Consider the following 15,711-nt stretch of genomic DNA (forward strand, 5'->3'; position numbering starts at 1 on the left):
AGGCAAGCACTTCGCAGCAGAGCCAGAGGGCAGCAAGGCAGCAGGGCAACAGCAGGGCAGCAATCCGTTGGAGAAAAGCAGACAGGTGAGCCCTTTGGGCAGCCAAGCAGTTCCTCTTGGCATGTTGCAGGTTCTGGTTCAGGGATTCTTCTCCAGTGGTATCTTCTCCAGAAGTGTCTGAGTTGGACGAAATGCTGAACAATGCAAACATTCACCCCCAGTCCCAAAGTTCTGGGTTTAATCCATCATTTTTTCCGTCCATCATCTGTTGTTTTTGCATGGCAAGCAAAAAAACTGATAGATTAAACCCAGATCTGTGACTGGGGTCGAATGTTTGATTTGTTCTGCATTCTGTCCATCAACTGTTGTTTTTGCATTTGTCGCCCCAAGTGGGAAGGGTATGCTCAGACGTGGGGTCCTGTGCTTGCTATGACACAGGATTCAAGCTAGCCTGGCTGATGAAGGGTGATACCCTGAAACTTGTCCCATGATGCTTGTTTCTGGTCCATGGGGGACCTTGCCTGGAAGTTCGGGCTGGACTGTTCCCATGGGGAACAGGGTCAAGACTGATTTTCATGTGGCTGGGTCCAAACTGGAATGGCATGCAAAAAAACTGATGTATTAAACCAAGATCTGTGACGGGGGCGAATGTTTGATTTGCTCTGCATTCCATCCATCATCTGCTGTTTCTGCACTTTCTAAAAGTGACATTTCTTAAACAGTAACATTGAATCCAACTTCACCAGTCTTTTATATTACCATTCTGGCCATACTAAATATGACCTTGGTACTCCTTTCAGATCAGAATCTACCACTCAAACAGTATATGAGGGTAGCCCTAATGTGAGCCTATGAAAGGAGCAGGACTCACAGCAGTGTAAAACGAATTTAGGAGTTTTACACTACCAAGACATATAAACTACATTGGGACATGTCCAGCCTTTTATCTACATAGCACCCTGTCCTATGGGTTACCTAGGGTCTACCTCAAAGGTGACTTATATGCAGAAAAGGGGGAGTTTAAGGCTTGGCAAGTACTTTTAAATGCCAAGTCAAATTGGCAGTGACACTGCACACACAGGCCTTGCAATGGCAGCCCTGAGGCATGGTTAAGGGGCTACTTAGGTGGGTGGCACAATCAGTGCTGCAGGCCCACACGTAGCATTTAATCTACAGGCCCTGTGCACATGTAGTGCACTTTACTGGTGACTTGCAAGTAGATTAAATAAGCAAAGTGAGTATAAACCAATGTCAACAAGTTTTAAGGGAGAAAGCATATGCACTTTAGCACTGGTTAGCAGTGGTAAAGTGTGCAGAGTCCTAAAACCAGCAAAAACAGTGTCCAAAAAGTGGAGGGAGGCAGGCAAAAAGTTAGCGGTGACCACCCTAAGGCTGTCAGGTCTAACAATGAGGCACATGGATGAACCACAAGAATAATCAAGAGGACCTTCGGGTTACAGAAGGCAAGGGTTCAGGTGCCTCCATCTGACAGGTGGATCCCTGTGCTACTCACCTGGAATGGTCTACAAGATAGTAGTGGCATGCTGAATGTTGCACAACCTGCCCCTCAGACGACATGTGCCTTTTCTGCAGGAGGAGGAGACTGGAGATGCCTCTTGGCAGCAGTGGACCCTGAGGACAGTGAGAATGAGGAGGCAGAGGATGAGGATGAGGACAGCAGAACATCAGTTATATGTCAATACTTCCAATGACACACAGGTGAGACAGTGGAACTGTCCATTACTCTGACTATTGATGTTTTCTGTGTGGCTGTAGCATGATGGCATTCAGTTCCTTTGCATCTCAACTTACTGTCACCTATGGCTTCTCATTTTCCAGATGTTGGTGATACGGCAACAATGTCCTGATGTGATCACTTCAGACAGTTAGGGCCATTGTTTGTATGCTATCACAGTGTTCATATCATTTGCACTAGATGTAACTGTTCCCACAAATTCACATTTTCAACACATAAAACAGTGTCACTCAAATTGTGTTCAGGGGTGTTTATTGTAGTGCAAATAAGTGACTGAAAAGTGCTAGGAATGGGGTGATGGTGGAGAAAAGTCCAAGGTATTGTTCCAGTCTGTTTGTAGCACAGGTCCAGTGTCCAAGAGGCTATAGGAAAGGGAGCAAAGGCAGTTCAAATTGCACAAGGTGACAGGGTGGGACACAATGAAGACAATCGGGAGAGTCTCATTCCTGGCAGTGGTCTTGGCAAGTGTCTCTGGCTTATGTCTGGGCTTCAGGGAACATTTGCGGGGTAGTTCACCTTCTGTAGGGGAGGGGTGCTGGTGGCCTGTGGGTCCTGGTGTGGGGCCTCTTGTCCACTAGCTGCAGCGGATGTGGTGGGCTGGTCAATAGACTGCCTAGTGATAGGGGCCTGCTGCTGTGCAGTCCATTTCCTCATGATGTTGGCTATGTCTGCCAACACCCCTGCTGTGGAGATCATGGTGGTTTTGAGGGCCTGCAAGTCCTCCCTGATCTCCTGCTGGTTTTCCTCCTGCCGCCACTTGTTCTCCTGCATGTTGTTCAGGATCTGGCCCATCGTGTCTTGGGATTGTTGGTAAGCCCCCAGGACATTAGTGGGTGCCTCGTGGAGAGTCGGTTCCCTGGGCCTGTGCTGCCCTTGGTGCACAGTGGTCCTCCCAATGTCCCTGTTGCCCTGTGCCCCTGTCCCCTGAACAGTGTGCCCACTGCCACTGACTCCAGGTCCCTGATTATCTTGGGGGCGTGGTGTGGACTGCTGTCCCTGTACAGGTGGGCACACTGCTGATTGACGTGTCCTGGGGACAGAGGTGTGGGTATGCTGGGTGGGTGCGGTGGTGTTGGATACTGATGGGGGAAGCTTTGTGGTGGACTGGGAGTGGGTTGGGGTGACCGACTGACCAGTGGTCCCTGATGGGCCAGGTTGTTGATCCAGATCCTGAAGTCCAGAGTTACTGTCATCACTGGGGGCATTTTCTGTTGAGGGACTGGATAGCCGTGGCACCTCCTCTCCGCTGAGATTGGCTGGGGCACCTGTGGGGATGTAAGTGATGTATTATGCTTCATGCCTGTGACATATTGTACATCCCTATCTTCCCCTCTATTGTTGCTGTTGCCCTGCCACCTTTGAATGTGTATGGTGATATATTGTGGGATTGTTAGTACTCCTATGCTATGCATGCTTTGGTGATGGGTGTCCATGCAGGGCTGAAAGGGCTGTCCATGCATTGGTGTGGCAGTAAGGGCTTGGCATTGGGGTTAGTCATCTCTGTTGGTGCAGTGTATGGAATGGAATGGAGTGGAGTGATGGGAGTGAGGGTGATGGTGTGAGATGGCATGCAGGTATGGGGGTGATAAGTGGTAAATGTTGGCTTACCAGTGTCCAGTCCTCCAGCTACTCCAGTGAGTCCTTCAGGGTGCAGTAATGCCAAGACTTGCTCCTCCCATGCTCTGAGTTGTGGGGAAGGATGTGGGGGTCCACCGCCAGTCCTCTGTATGTGTCACTCCTGGGATGGGGCAGCCACCTGGGAGAGGTGGAGATCAGAGGCACTGGTCTCCAATGAAGTCCGGACTCCACATAAACCTATTGGAGCTCCAAGCAATCAGACTGGCATTAAAGCACTTCTTCCCTTTCTCAAAGGAAAAGTGGTGCAGGTGTTCACAACAACACTAACTCAATGTGCTACTGCAACAAGAAGGGCGGAGTAGGGTCGTGGACCCTTTGTCGGGAGGCTGTGCGCCTCTGGACATGGCTGGAACATCAGGGCATTTCCCGGGTGGTTCAACACCTGGTGGGCTCTCTGAACTCCAGAGCGGACAAACTCAGTCGACAATGCCTGGTCAATCACGAATGGCGTCTCCATCCAGAGGTGGCTTAAGGTCTCTTTCAGCAGTGGGGAGAGCCTTAGTTAGATCTGTTCACCTCCGCAGAGAACATGCAATGTCCGGTGGCGTAAGGTCTCTTTCAGCAGTGGGGAGAGCCTTGGTTAGATCTGTTCACCTCCGCAGAGAACCCGCAATGTCAGCAGTTTTGCACGTTGGAGTTTCCAAGGCAGCACTCGCTCGGCAACACTTTTCATTTCGAGTGCAGCTCAGGCCTCTGTTATGGCTTTCCACCCATACCACTTGTGCCTATCCCTGTGGCTCCAGACTGGGCACGGAGAGTTTGGTAACCTGAGCTGTCGAGCATGGCCATCGATCCTCTGATCAGCCTGCCCCTTCAGGAGGATCTTGTCGCAGCAGGAGGGGAGGGCTCACCACCTAAACCTGTCCAGTCTCTGCCTGCTTGCATGCAGATTGAGCGGCGGCAGTTGACAGCTTTTTGACCTTCCACCTGAAGTATGTAATGTTAACTTGGCAGCCAGTCGTTCCTCCACCAAAACGGTACATGCCTCAAAGGCTATTTGTCTGCTGTATCTGCATTTCTGAGATTACCTAACCAACCCTCTTTGTTTCAGTGTCCTATTGTTAGTAGGTTCCTTAAGGGTCTCACTCACATGTTTCCTCCTTCCCCATTCATCATGCCCCGATGGGATTTGAATTTGGTTCTGACATTCCTCATGTGTGCTCCCTTTGAGCCTCCTTCACAATTGTCCTTTCAGGCTTCTAACATTAAAAACAGCCTTCCTTGTGGCCATTACATCTGCCCGCAGGATAAGTGAACTGCAGGCATCTAAGCCACCCTACCTTTCCATCCATCCTGACATTGGTGCTTCGCACACAGGCCTCTTTCTTCCGAAAATGGTTACACCCTTCGGTGTAGGCAAATCCTTCACCTTGCCTACTTTTTACACCCCCCACATCCTTCTAAGGAAGATGAGAGACTCCACCGCTTGGACCCAAAAATAGTGTTGGCGTTCTACCTTGTTCGTGCCAAAGAGTTCCGGTTGGATGATAAACTCTTTGTTGGGCAAGTGGGTGTGAAGAAAGGTCGGGCAGTGCAGAAGAGAACCATCTTCAGATGGGCCATTCTCTGCAATAAGATGTGCTATGCATTGGCTAAAATGCAGCCCCCAGATGGTTTGTGTGCTCTTTCTTCCAGAGAGACAGCTGCAACCACTGCATTAGCATGCGGGGTTCCAGTCCTGGACATCTGTCAGGCAGCAATGTGGGCATCTTTGCACACATTTACCAAACACTACTGCCTGGTTAGTCAGGTCCGAAGGGACGGGTACTTTGCCCATTTGGTCCTGCAGGACTTCCTAGTATAATCTTGGTGCACAGATCCTCCTCCGGGGATGGTATTGCTTGGGCTCTATTATAAGATATGGAATCTGCAACTAGAAGTCACTATCAGATGAAAAAGTTATTTACCTTCAGTAACGCCTTATTTGGTAGATACATATTCTAATTGCAGGTTCCTTCCCGACCCACCCATCCAACCTGCTCTGCAAACTGATTTCTAGGGACAGGGACTTCCCTTTCGGAGTCCTATTTTTGAGCACAGGTGGTCAGTGTTCTTCATGCCGCCACACTTCTGGCGTGGAAAGTTGTGAAAAGATACTGACGTCAGTGTGTCGGGGTGGCACCTATATAGGTCCTGCAACGTCATATCCAACATTGGCCCCCTGTAGAAAGAGCTCCAACGAGAAGGAAACATCTTATTGTTTCAACAATGCTACCGCCGTGGCGGTCTGTGTAGTACATTGGCGGTTTGGCCCCAAGCAAAGTTAAAAAAAAAAAAGCTAAAAAAAATAATAATAATCCAGTTCTACATGGAAATAAAGGAGGACGCAAGCAAATCAGATGGATATTCTCAAATCAACGCATCTTTATGAACTTTGCTAAGTATTGTCACTTTTACTGTGCTACTTGTGAGACCAATTTATGTGGGCGGAGAAGGAATCAATTGCACTGGCAATGGAGTTCCAGCCCTGCCAGCATTATGGTCTGCCTACCCGATTTATATTCGGGTGAACCTTAGTTTGAAGATGGCAGAGACTACTATCTCCACCGTGGTGAAACACCTCCGATAGCCCAACAGAGTAAGGGCCATTTGAGATTTGGCTATATGTCCGCCCAACTAGTGAAGATTTAAGATGGGCAGACATACATTATTTTCAATGCCCATCACCAACGGGGAAAAACCTTGCTGTAATGGGCATTGAAAAGTGCTGAATTCTTCCCTCACCATGGAGAAAAAAAAATCAAATTCTGTGGGGGAGGCATTGTTTTTATGTTCAAAAAGAAAATACTGCTTTAAGACTTTCTTTAGGAGAAAGAAATCGTACGTTTGATGTTCATCTCTGTAATGTTGACAGAGCAGTAAATCAAACTTACAATACATTAGCAGAAACTGCTGTCACAGTGGTTCCCATCAATGAGCCTGATTTACTGTTTGTTGGATGACCACCAAGGTGACAGAGTAATTTATTCTGTCATCCTGACAAAAGTGCCCTCATCCAAATTTTGAAATGTCCGCTGACCCAGTGGGCATTTCAAGCGTTGACAGAAATCACAGTCACGGTGGTTCGTGCCAATGCATTCTAAGTTTAGAAATGAGCAAGCAGGAGAGTAAGGAGTGGTGGTTTCATTGCTCTCAATCTTATCCTTCTCTCTCCTTCACAATGATCAAGCATATGTGGCGCTTTAGCCAAGCGTTGTGTGAATCATTGGTGATTCATGTATGGGTTGGGTTCTGTGTGCTCTTGGAGGTGCTATCATTAAGGAACACGAGCAGTGTGATTTCCTTTGTAATTTCTAAAGAGACTGTGGCCCTCATTATTATGATATTGGCGGTAAAAAACACCTACCGCCACGGCCACAACCACCAAAAGACCATTGCCGCGGCTACCAGCCGTCTGCCATATTATGACCACAGCCGGATTTCCGCCAGAAGAATGGTGGAAATCCGTCTGTGGCCATGCCAGCGGATGGTGGTAAGGTGGTGCTGCTGCCACTAGCAGCGCCACGCCAGTAGACTGCTGCCAGCCATATTATGAGCCATAATACGGCCTGGCAGTGTTCTGCTGACGGATGCTGCTGCTGGCAGCAGCGCCCTGTCACGTCTCCTGCCGGAGGACCCCCTGAACACAGGTAAGTGAGTGCTCCGACAGAGGAAGGGGTGGGGGTGTTGTGGGGGTGTGGGGGTGTGAATGTGAATGTGCATGCGTGTATGCGGGTGTGTGTTTCATGTTGAATGCGTGTGTGCAAGTATGGAGGTGTGAGTGCATGTCTGTTGTGTTCTGTGAATGCGTGTCTGCGTGTATGTATGAAAGTGTGTGCAGATATGTGTTTGAATGGATGTATGCATGCGTGGATGCATGTGGGAATGGGTGTGTGTATGTGTGTGTGTGTGAAGGGGCGTGAATGTAGGGGGGTTTGGAGAGGAAGGGTGGTTGGGAGGTATCTGGAGAGGGGATTGGGGGTGGGTAGACCTCTATCAGTGACAGGGAAGGGATTCTGTGCTACTGATAGTGCCTACCTCCATGGTTTTCGTTGCGGTAAGCAAGCCACGGAAACCATGGCAGTAGGCTGGGTCATTATCCCGGAGGCGAACAGTGATGGCCGCCAGACTGGAGATTGATATCTCCAGCCCCGGTTGCTGTTACCGCCGTGGTGGTCTGTGTAGTACATTGGCGGTTTGGCTTCAGCCAAACCGCCAATGTCATAATATGGTGGAAAGTAGTGCCAGCCTGTTGGCAGTACTTTCTACCATATTACTGCCAACCGCCAGGGTCATGATGAGGGCCTGTGTCTTTTTGAGAAGCCTCCTAGGGCCCTTATTGAGGATTCAGATATGGTCAGTCAGATGTGGTGGAGTGTCAGTAAAGTGGAATGACCATGTGGGGTCTTTACATTGCTTACCACATCACTTCAGTGAACTTAAAAAAATAATTTGATAAAGAAAACTCCTTGTTCATTCATTTCCCCAGTACTTTGAAACTCTACATAATGCAGAATTATAGATGACTAACTGTGATTAACCATTACTTTTCACTGAGAGGTTCTGAGTGGCATCAAGTGGGCAACAAGAGTGAAGCTATACTTGTGTATAATGTTATTCAGATGGCCCCTTTTGTGCAGCTACCCAGCTACAATTTCATGTTGCTTATGGCCTCACCAGATATCCAGCTACGGAGATATCCAGAGGATTGTGCTTAAGGGTGGCAGGAGACCAGGTATACATTTTTTTATGTACATATAGTATGGGGGGAATTGGGCTGTGGTAGGTGAGGCATATTGTACATAACTCATATATCTTTGCACTGAGGTTGGATCAGAGCCTGTGTGTTGTGAACTGGATGGTTGTGTAACCAACCTCAACGGGTGCAAGTGCACAGCTTTCTCTTTGACCTGCAGTTGTAAATCTGTATCGCCATGACCAGACTGTAGGTAGGTGTAGGCAACATCCAGGCCGACTGTTACACAGAGGCAGCCCAACTGGGCCTTCAGTAATTTGGCAGTTGCAGCCCAGCTCAGTAATTCAGTAGTTCAGCAGGTGAAACATTGACTGTGACTTTAATAGTAACACAATCACATCCACGACTAGGCTTTCGGTACTCACGCAAATGTGGTATCACAGTTCCCATTAGAAAGCAGAATGACAATCGAGGAGGGAAGGGAGTCATTGGGGGTGCAAAAACACTAGGCTCCTCCCTGACTCTTTTCTTGACTACACAGTCATTCCTCCTGCAGGGCAAGGCAGGCTTCATCCCTCTGTTAGCAGGCAGGCATTCTGCTAGGCAATTCACGGCAGGCCCATACCTCCTCCAGCATGAAATCCAAACTACAGTTATTGTTCCCTCCTCTCTGGAAGACTGGTTGTCAGGTAGAAACCAGCCCTGGTTGCACCCCAGTCCTCTGTGTTCTCTGTAGAGTACTACCTCCCTCAGTCATAGAGAACCTGGAACTGGAAAACAATGGGGTAGTTTTGGCCTCAGTTTTATACACAGTTTTCAGACATTGTGTGTGATACACTATCTGATACTGAAGAACCAGTTTGCGGAGGCTCTTCTTTCACGTTTCCTTCTTGAAGTGTTCTCCAGTAATATACTTCGTGTAGAGTCAAGTTTCACAAAGTAAGTCGCACTGGGACTGCCGCCATCATGGTGAACCCACAAAAGTTGCACAAAGAGGTGTGAGGTTTATGCAGCTGGCTATCATCAGTCAAAATGAAGAAGCAGTCAGGGAAAGACAAAATTATAGGCCTCACCTACAGATTTCCTCAGAGGTTGGACTTCAAAGTTTACACTTCTCCTTGCCGTGCTCGTGCCTGCCCTCTGACATAGACTCCTGACTTCCAATTTTGATTCCAGCCTCTCTGTTGGCCTCTCTGCCTTCTGTCCATCAGCTGCCGTTCACACCGATCCCCTCTACTAACCACCAAAGGGCAGTGTTCCTGGGAGAATGGTCACCAGCTTGTTGCTAAGCAATTTTTCATAAATATCTAAATGGGCACTGTCTGCACTCCCCTCACTTCTGTTTCAGGGTGTCCTACATTCAGCTGCAGAATGTAAGCAACACACTTTCGCTGGTGGATCACAGTGCTCAATGACCATCTTGTGCAGGATCAGGACAGGTGTGTCCAAAATGGATTCCACATGCCTCCATACTCATTCACAAGAGCCAGAGTATGGAGTCCATTGCTTGTTAAGCATGATTGCTTGTGTAGCAGGATGCATGTGCTACACACACAATCATGATTAACAAGCACTCAGAAAGTCAGCACAAGGGTGTGGACAAGTACATAAAAGCTGAAATTTACACAGTTGAACCAGTAGGCCTTTTGCCAAGAGACAAGATAAAAAAATCTGGTCTCACCATTAATTCTTTTAATCACGCTCTTATTTTAATTTTATTCAGATATGTATTATCTATTTTTCTAAACTGGTCCAGGGTACTTTTCTGTGATGTTTTCACTGTGTTACTGTATGAGTTATAGCACAAATTCTTTACGCATTGCCTTCTATGCTAAGCCTGCCTGCTCTGTGCCAAGATACCAGTGGATGAGGTCAGGATAATTTCAGTTGTGTTGTGACTTACCCTGACTAGGATTGTGGTTTCTACTTGGATAAGGTGTATACCTCTGCTAACTAGAGACCCAATTTCTAACACATAAACTGAAAATTACATAGTGATCCTATAGGGAGTCAGAAGGGAGAAAGAAAGCAATAATACTACCAGAGACAATAATGCATAATATCTCATGTATTCAAAATAGACAATTCTAGAAAAAACAAGGGTGCTACATATTTCCATATGCAGCAACTGATTCTTCAGGCAAGAGAATAAAGTGGTACTTTAATCATAGTGGCCCAGTTTCTTCAGTTGCTACAAGTGGTGATCAGCTTACCTGAAGACGAGCCTGTATGTGGAATAAACCCTTTCGGATTAACTATGACTGCTATTAACTCTGTAGTCTCCATATTATCGTAGGGTGAAAAAAATGTGTACTCTTTGTTAACAGTCTAGAGATAATTTTTCACCTTTTCCACTTTACACAGTAGTTTGTGATACTCTTCAAAGTTTCTGTTGTGCTCACTCTGCAGTTGCAGCTGCATTTCTATTGGATTTTGCTTGCGCCACTCTGTTTATGTCAGTAGTTGCAGATGCACGTCTTCACTCTATGTTGAACCAGCATTGTCTGACTTCTACAGCATCACTGAGTAAGATCATGTTGCTTGAATATTCGTGCCGTCATCTTGGCCAAACAATTTCCCATTTAACAGGCATTCTGACACATGTTGCAGCAGCACTTCCAAGGAATGTTTTTTTTCTTCCCGACTATTGCTGGAAATATAGGCCCATATTTATGGGAAAATGACAGAGCATGACGCTGCGCCAAAATTTGCAGTGACGCGCTCTGTCATTTTCACAAGCAGGGATGCGCTGTATTTAATTGAATACAGCACCCACCTGTGTTGTCCCCTGCGCTGGCGCTAAATTTAGTTACCACCGCAGGCATTCTTGCACCATCGTGCATTGAGGGGTGTGATTGTTTATGTGCGGGAAGGTGTCCCTTCATGGGGGCTAGTATTAAACATTGTTGGTGGGGTTACCATTTCACACACTGGGGGCGGAGAAAGCATTAGAATACACATTTGGAAGGCCAGAATGTCCAGAATTAGGGCCTCATTATGAGTTTAACCTTCCGGGATTGCCATGTTGGCGGTCCGACCATCAACGGTCTGGCGAATGTGACTGCTATATTACGATTCTGGCGGTCAAACCAACAGAAGACCGCCAGCGGTCTGCCAGCACTGAAAGGCAACACAGACCGCCATGGTCACGAGGAAGCACAAACAGGCCGTTGTAGCCTGTATTCCCGGCGGACTCATTATGAGGTTGCACACTGCCAATGTGACCATGGCTCTCCAACCACCATGTATAAGAAGGCGGAAACGGATAGTATAAAGGAAGACACTCATCTGCAGGCAGCTTTACACGTTCGATACCGTCATGGAGCCATTCACAAACATCATGCTGCTGACCATTGGAAGACAACTAAGTCGCCATAGACTCCAACAACCATAAGTACACACACCTACCTGTATCACCAACCTCAAAAAAAGCTTGTAGCACAGGCAAACACATCGTGGGGGGGCACGCACAGGCAACAGGTACACACTGCAAACAACACACACTCACAAACATACATCAACACGGACATGTACACAGTAACAATGCACACACTTTGGCCAGCACACTCTCACTGCACTGCAACACTACACAAATACACATGGCCACCCAGCTCAGGCACAGGGAGACTGAAGGGTACACAACATTGTCATACACATGAACAACAACATACCTACAGCATGTACACAAATTCAACTCACATTCTGCACTGGCCTGGAAATGTCCTCACATACAACACACATATGTAAAGATGTGGCTTGGAACACAAACAGCATCACCAGTAAACAACCTATCAATGGACACACACTTCACAGCACAATGGAAGCACAATGGCATGCACAAAACTCAGAGATACAAATAGACCAAGAACAACATGACAACTATTCCTACGCAATTGGGATGGGGTCATCTGGGTCACCCAGGGAAAGAAACTGCCCTACGGCATATAACACTTCGAACAGGCTCCCAAACAACATGTGCACAGGAAATGGCTCTATATGGGTCTGAGGGACAAACAGCACTAAAACCAATAGTCATGCACATCTGCACAATGGGGAGGGGCAAGTCAACAAAGAACATACAACTCCTACTCCATGGGACATACCTCTACAGGAACGAGCTACAAAAGACACACCAAAATGGACACATGCACAGGCAATGGCAACAACAGCTAGCCCAATTTAACACAGTCCATGTCTGCACAAACAAAACTCAAGATGACACACATCACATGTATTCATAAGCCATATCAGGGGGACATGTCTAACACCATACCTGCACAACACATTGGACAACACAAAAAGAAATACCATACAAAACAGTACACAATACCATGACACCGCCATTGCATTTTCACACACATAACAAGACACACAACATATACCCTTCTCTTGGGGGACAATAGCACTGCACACAAACTCACATACTGCAAGCAGCAGCACATGGAGCAGCAAGCAGGTCCAAACACTCAACTGGAGGCACACAACAGAAGTCACTCAGGAACATCATCAAGTAGAAAAGGAGTTGCAGGACAAATGTGTACCCCAAAAAAACAAAACTATTTGGGTTTATTAAAATGAACTTCAAAATGTCCAAGGTCATTGGCCAGTCGATACTCAATGGGCAATGCACATCACTGTGCCCACACTTGACTCCTAACTGCCAGGGAGCTGCCACCGGAAGGGGCACCAAGGAGTGGGGATCGGATTTGGGAGTGGGGGTTGGGCTTGGCAGGGGTGGTCTTCGGGGGGATGCTTCTTCTTGCAAATTATGGGGCTCTTCTACAGGGGGAGAGGTATGGGTACTTGTAGGGGGGGCATGGGAGGCCTTAGAAGTAGAAAGGGGCAGTCTGGTAGCTAGATGGGGTCTTTCTGGGTCTGGGATGAGGGGAAAAGGGCAAAGGTTAAGGTCAACAAAATAGTCTTTGGGACACACAGGGATGGCCATCAGAAGGGGGTCAGGGTTTGGATGTTGAGGGAGTTGTTGTCTGGGTGGGTGTGGATGTCATGGGTGCATGCTTATGGGAGGTATGCTTATGTATGGTGGGTGTCGATTGGGTGGGTGAGTGAGGGCGTTTATGTGTCTTGGGCTTAGGGGAGGTGGAGGTGATGCGTGGTGGGTGGGTGTCTCATATAGTCATCGCCCAGTACCATCCATGTCTGCCACCACTCGGCAGTGGCCACTGGAGGAGAAATCCGATGATGATGATGATGTCCTATTGTCCCCCATGGCACTCCCGTCACCCTCTGGACCACTGGGTCCCTCTGTGTCGGTGGAGTCTTGGCCCGAGGTCCCATGGCCAGATGCTTCCCCACTTGGCTCAGCCCCATCTCCTTTGCTTGGCTGTGCTGCAAAAAGAAAAGAGAAATAGGGTCATAACATGTCATAACATGTCCATTATAACACTTCAATCACAACTCTGATTGACATACAGTACCAACATGTCAAGTAGCCCAGCAGAAAACCTACACCTAAGTGGCACATACATGTGTCAAAACATATGCGTGTATGCCATCTGGATGTGCTAAAGTTGCCCACAGGAAAATCAAGATCTCAAACAACTACAATCGCATGGATGAAGTCTTGCAACCACAATAACCATAAAACAACTAGAAGACCTCTCCATCCTCAAATCTCAGTCACATTCAGCAGACCTAAGTAAACCTTTGACAAATTATGGTATCCCATTTGAAAGTCCATTACCGCATTTCACAAACAAGGTGTTGCACACATCTTTTTCGCAAACACATAATGTAACAACAATTAGAATGGATGCCATGAAATCCAACCATGTTGATCTCAAAAGTACAATATCCTGGAGTAGGTCATATGGAAATACCCATGTCACAGTAGAACCATTTCAACAATGTACACGTCAACAAGTGACACCTGTCCCAATAGAGTCAAGGAGGAAGTATCCATGTTACCCAGATAGGTCTCAAATATGCCATTGAAAGGGACACTTTTGAAGTCAGGTTCAATAAGTCTGACAGAGATGTCTCCAGAATACACAAAACAACGAATCAGCAAGCCCTAGGATAGTCACTACTAATGTCTGGCACCCATTACAATGACATTATCTGCGTGTTTCTGTATACAGAACTTCCAATGACTTATAGAAGGACCTCAACTTGTTGTCCAATGAGAAGCAACATCACTATCCACATCTTGGACATGCCAACCCTGGTATCTGTCTGTGGATGAATGCCTGTACTTAAACACATGTGATGTCAGCATCACTATAAGTCACTCCATGATGCACACCAACCAGTCAGGGCACAATCCTCAACCATTGCACGTGCAGTGCACTTTTAAACATGAATCCACATCAAGGACATAGATAAACACAGAGTGGTTTCACAATCTGGGCCTAACTGCCATGTCCCTCATTGCTACTGCAGTTCTACATGCCAAATGGCATATTATGATGCATTATGGTATCTGTCAGAAAATAAACAATGGTGACACAGTCCTGTCTGTGGCACACCATGAAATGGTCCACCATTGCAATTGTACTATTCCATAAACATTTGTCCATCCACATATATATGAGGGAATACAGACATCATCCCATCAACATGGGTAGAACATGCATGAAGTTGCAGATTAAGAATGTTTCCAAAAGAAACATGCTGACGTAGGCACAAGGAATGTTGGCAACAGCCATGGGACATAATTCATGTCAATAGACATTCTCCACTTACAAAGGGAGAGTAGATTTCTACATCTGCAAACAATTAGCCATGTAAGCCTTATCACAAGTAAGATGGACACCTACACATCACAGACTGGAGTGGGGCACCAGCACCCATCATATCCTGAAGATAACTAGCTTCTGGGTGGCAGATGTCTACATACACATATACCCAGACATATGGCAGAGGACAGAGATGAGACCCATAACCTACTTACCTTTGGCCAGTAACATTTAGGGATAGTAATCTGTAGGTTAGAAATTACACCCACTACAACAAACAGTACATGAATGAACACTGTACACAGCTATTTGTGGTCCCTGAAGAGCAAGTGGTTTGAGGATTTTCCCCCAGTTTTGTACTAGGTCCCACGTTCAAAAGGCAAGGCACAACCGTTTGATACACATGGCATGTCAACACAACCAATCTCCAATCTACTGTGTGACACATGGCTTATCCCTAATTGTCTGGGGGAGCAGTCAGTACCCCACTCAGTCACCTGGCAATGGCACAGGCAGAAATTTGCTGTCTACTCAGCCCCTTGTATGCTGCTGTGCTGCCCTCAAACACCTATCAAGCTCTGGGTTTGGCACCGCCAGAATGCAGAACATTAGGGGGGTCATTGTCTGACGGGCAACCTGCCCACGTTGGGAGGACAACCCCAGCTGGGCCTCTGCAATCTTCCAGGCCCAGCGTCTCAGGTCCTCCTACCTCTTGTGACAGTGGGCTCTCCAACGGCTATAGACCCCAAGGGTCTGCATCTTCTTGGTGATGGCTCACCATATCCCTTTCTTCTGATGGGCATTGACCTGTATGGATGCAAAAGACAAGACAAGAAATTATGTCCACAAGTCCCATCCAAAATTACTGAGTCACATCCATGTCAGTACACAAAGCCAAGAACATTCTTCTTTTGCCCAAAGTGCCCAAGTGTCACACATACTAGCCA

This window comes from Pleurodeles waltl, chromosome 10 (assembly GCF_031143425.1).
Source record: "Pleurodeles waltl isolate 20211129_DDA chromosome 10, aPleWal1.hap1.20221129, whole genome shotgun sequence".
NCBI lineage: Eukaryota > Metazoa > Chordata > Amphibia > Caudata > Salamandridae > Pleurodeles > Pleurodeles waltl.